The sequence below is a fragment of the Chiloscyllium plagiosum genome, unplaced genomic scaffold (genome assembly GCF_037043375.1).
Source record: "Chiloscyllium plagiosum isolate Xiang-an unplaced genomic scaffold, Cpla_swu_hap1 HiC_scaffold_27, whole genome shotgun sequence".
Lineage (NCBI taxonomy): Eukaryota > Metazoa > Chordata > Chondrichthyes > Orectolobiformes > Hemiscylliidae > Chiloscyllium > Chiloscyllium plagiosum.
This window is the reverse complement of record NW_028270165.1, coordinates 46,663,950-46,668,749: the sequence shown is the minus strand read 5'-3', so window position 1 is coordinate 46,668,749 and position 4,800 is coordinate 46,663,950. Positions and strand designations below refer to the sequence as shown.

General features: G+C 49.1%; 1 non-coding gene across 1 annotated transcript; it reads right to left on the bottom strand.

Moving 5' to 3' along the window:
• Nucleotides 1-2,245: 2,245 nt before the first annotated feature.
• Nucleotides 2,246-2,317, bottom strand: trnae-cuc (transfer RNA glutamic acid (anticodon CUC)). The gene has a single exon. It is a non-coding gene; the product is annotated as a tRNA-Glu (tRNA).
• Nucleotides 2,318-4,800: the final 2,483 nt, after the last annotated feature.

The window sequence follows — 4,800 nt, the reverse complement described above, 5'->3', positions numbered from 1 at the left end:
GCGGTCTTAGGTTTCTCTGGAACATTTCATTGGCAATGTGCAGTCCCGGACTCAATGAGCAGCAGCGTCCATTGAAAGCAAAGCTCATAGTATCGTAGAACTCCTACAATGTGGAACCAGGTCCTTCAGCCCAACACATCTGCACTGATCTTCCGAAGAGTAACCTACTCAGATCCATTTTTCTACCCTCCGTATATTGCACACAGACCCCCTAGGGTGGAATTGATCCTGGGTTCCGGTGCCATGAGCCAGCAGTGCTAACCCTGAGGCACCATGGGGTTGTGGTTGTGGGGTGTAGGGGAGGCACTTGCAGTCCAGCAGAAAACAAAAACAGCCCACCTACTCTCCCACTGCACCCACTGTCAGAACTGGCAGAGGTTCAGTCCTGGGGTGTGACCGAAGGCAGCGTCACCGGTGGGATCTGATTGCTGGGAGCGCTGGTGCCCCCGCTGGTGCTTCCGCAAGTTGCAGGAAAACATGAACCTCTTCCCACAGTCGTGCCAGCTGAAGGGCCTCTCCACGGTGTGGACGGACTGGTGCCTCAGCAGGGCTGAGGAATTGCTGAAGGCCTTCCTGCACTTAGGGCAACTGAACGACCTCTCCCCAATGTGGACCCACCAATGGGCCAGCAGGTCGGAGGAAAGAGCAAAGCCCTTCCTGCACTGTGACATCTGGGCAGAAGAATGGCCTCTCCTCGGTGTGGACCCACTGGTGTCTCAGCAGGTGGGAAGAACTGCTGAAGGCCATCTCGCACTTGGGGCTGGAGAACGGCCTTCACTGGTGTGGACCAACTGGTGCGTCAGCAGGGCAGAGGAATCACTGAAGGCCTTCCCGCACTCAGGGCAGCAGGAGGGCCTCTTCCCTTCTGCGGAACCATTGGTGCTTCAGAACCCTTTCAAATTTCACAATATGCTTCTGATAGGAGGGAGACCAGAATTGCACACAATATTCCAAAAGTGGTCTAACCAATGTCCTGTACAGCCACAACATAACGTCCCAACTCCAATACTCAGTCAGAGGATTGGGAAAGCTTTCGAAACCCACAAAAAACAAGCAGGAAAGAATGGAGGGACAAACCGAATTTTTGAGAGTCAGCTTGGAAGTATCAATGAGAAATCAGCGGACTGGGTTTATTGGGTATCCGTTCTCCTTAAATACATTATATACGTATTTCTCTTGTGCTCTTCGTAGTTTCTCTGTGCTGCAGTGTGTAGTGACTCGTTGAAATAATGTCCTGGTGCAGCTTCGTTTGTGGGTGTTGGGATGATTGCTTCTGTGGTTAAGAACTTGGTTTGCGTATGTTGTTTTTCTGTCGACGCTAGTTTGAAGTTCCCCATTGACTGTTCGCTCTACTGTGACATCTGGGAATGGCACTTTGTTGTTGTTCTCCTCCTCTTCAAACCAGGAGTCCCCCTCAGGCCACAGTCTCATTACTTGGAACACCAATATACAGACGAGTCAAAGGCCTCCACTGAAGACTAAAACACCAAGTCGAAGATTCACGTCACTCCATTTACTCCATCCAAGAATTCCTGAACACCAAAGACACCAAGATCGAAGATGATGGAATAATGTTGTGCTTTGGCATAACAGCCCTGTTCACATCCATTGACATCAACGTGGCCAAAGAAAACTGAAGACACTACTCGAAGAAGCAAAGTCACAAACACAGCACCAACTTCATCAGCAAAGATAGCACTATCCAGCTCGTGGAACTGTGCATTACCACCCACTTCATATTCAGTAACAAGCCCTACAAACAAATCAACGGAACGCCCATGAAACCACCAGTGTCAGGATTCCTAGCAGAAGCAATAATGCAGAGACTCGAACAAACAGCCCTTCCAACGATCCAACCCAAACTTTGGGTCCGCTACAATGATGACACTTTTGTCATCACAAAATGAAGCAAATTAGAGGAAACCTACAACACCATCAACAATATCCTTTACGGGCATAAAATTCACAAAAGAGGAGAACAACAACAAAGTGCCATTTCTTGATGTCACAGTAGAGCGAACAGTCAATGGTAAATTCAAAACAGCGTCTACAGGAAAACAACGCACGCGAACCAAGAACTTAGCTACAGAAGTAATCATCCCTACACATACAAACAAATCTGAATCAGGACACTATTTCAACGAGACACGACACACGAGAACACCCAGGAACTTCGAAGACCAATCAATAACTGTACAGCGCATTTAAGAAGAACGGGTAGGCAACAAACCCCACAGAAAATTGCTTCCCTGACCGGGAATCGAACCCGGGCCGCGGCGGTGAGAGCACCGAATCCTAACCACTAGACCACCAGGGAGATGTCAATGCATGGTGCCAGATCTGCTAGAAATGACTTACCTGCCCGAAAATCGAACCCTAGCCACGGTATATCGAAGGCTTTCACCTGTGCATCCACCAATATCATTACTTGTATCCATTGCTCCCGGTACGGTCTCCTCTACATTGGGGAGACTGGAGACTCCTCGCAGAGTAAAGTCACAGCGCTGAGGGAACATCTCCAGGACAACCGCACCAATCAACCCCATCGCCTTATGGCCCAACATTTCAACACCCCCCCCCCACTCTGCCGAGGACATGCAGGTCCTGGGCCTTCTCCATCGCCGCTCCCTCCTCATCCGATGCATGGAGGAAGAACGCCGCATCTTCTGCCTCGGATACATTCAACCCCCAGGACATCAATGTGGACTTCTCCAGTTTCCTCATTTCCCCTCCCCCCACCTTAGCTCAGTTCCAACCTTACAGCTGACCTGTCCTACCTGCCAATCTCCCTGACCACCTATCCGCTCCACCCTCCTCTCTGACCTGCCACCTCCACCCCCACCCCCATTCACCTATTGTACTCTTTGCTCCCTTCTGCTCAGCTCCCCCCCCCCCCCCCCCCCACCAATTTATCTCTCCACCCTGGAGGCGTCCTGCCTCTATTCCTGATGAAGGGCTTTTGCCCGAAACGGCGATTTTCCTGCTCCTCGGAAGCTGTCTGACCTGCTGTGCTTTTCCAGCACCACTCTGATCTAAACTCTGGTTTCCAGCATCTGCAGTCCTCACTTTTGCCGAACCAATAAACCCAGTGTGCCGATTTCACATCAACAAACTGACACAAGCAGACGCAACGTGTGCAGAAACCCTAGCCACATTACTTTACATTAACGACATCTGTGAAATGATGTCCAGACAACTCAACCCTCTCAGCATCATGGTAGCCACAAACCTACCAACACACTTGAACAGCGGCTAATGAACCTGAAATACCTGATACAAACAACCCGCAAACAAATGTTATTTACAAAATGCCATTTAAGGAAATATACACATGAACTCTGCCGCACAGTTCTCTGTGGCAAGAAATGCTAGGATGAGATAAGGAATATTTTTTTCAGCCAAAACGAATCGGCAATGACTGGACAGCCATTTAAAATCAACGCTGTCAGGCCAGGATGGAAGATCCAAAGGGATGAACAGCTTTCTTATTTCCTGAGACTGGGTTTTGGTGTTTGTTCCCTTTCCACTCCCAGGAGCCGCAGTGGTTGGGGAGGTGAGTTGGGGAAAGTGAAATGTGCCCGTGAGCAGCGTGTGGGGCTCTTTCAGCTTCCCCTCCTCTGACAGCGCTGTGACTTGACTCCTATGTTCTCAGGGACATTGACTGACGCGAGATAGTGAAAAGATTCCCATTCCCGCAGATCGGGAATTCAAACCGTATGCCGGCTTCAGGACAATGAGAAAGATTAATTGGGGTGTGTGAAGAAGCTGTGAGCTGCATTTCAAACAGGTAGGTGGAGTCAGATGCGTCATCCATTGCGCCCCTGACACTGTGCGTAACTGACGTCGCCATGCTGCAGAGTTCTGACGTTCACACGGACATGCGCAGCAATGGGAACATTCACAAGGTGAACAACCAAAGATAATCACCGTCACTGCTTCCCTTCCATAGTCCCAACTTTGTGTAGCAATATCTTTCATTGGGAAATAAAACACCTTTGTCCTTCGGTACCTGCTTCATTTCGATCACGACTTCACGCCCCTCACTGTTCTTGTCTCATTTCCAAACACTTGGCTCATATCCTCAAAAACAGCTCTGTGGGTATCTGCTTGTTCCACCCTGACAGGCAGTGGGTTGCAGATTCCCGACCAGTCTCAACGTGATTGAAATATTTCAACCCCTCCACTGATTTGCATCTTTAAAAAGCCGTGGAACAATCTCCCTTTCTTTTTGACGACAGTTCTCAACTGCAGTCGGCAGGGTTCACACCTGCGTGGGGAAACAACAATGGATTTCATGTCCATCGCATTCACCACTCGGCCCATCAATACAGAACCACACTGACAGCTTCATTTCCCAGGTCTCTCTGCCTGTGGAGCTGAGAAAGAGTGAATCACTGCAGAGCTTGTTTGAATCCAATCACTTCACAGGTTTCGAAAGGGTTAAATATCTGCAAATGGCGAGTCTGGGTGTTTCATCCCGAAAGATGAAACGGACGTTCAGTTCGAAACAAAACCAGGAATTGCAGGAGCAACTCAGCAGGTCAGGCAGCATCTGTAGAAAGAGAATCAGAGACAACTTTTCAGAACTCCTTTTTCCTCATCCAGGAACAGCCAAACCTGCTGAGTTTCTCCAGCCGTTTCTCTTTCTGTCTCGGATTCTCAGCATTCGTAGTCCTTTACGTTAGAAATTCAATCAATTCAGAAACCCCTTTGTGCTTCCTCAGTGGAGAAGATTTCCGTTTGGGAAACATTTTCCTGACACCATTAAAAACTGACACCTTCGCAGCCAAGAAAGCGGTA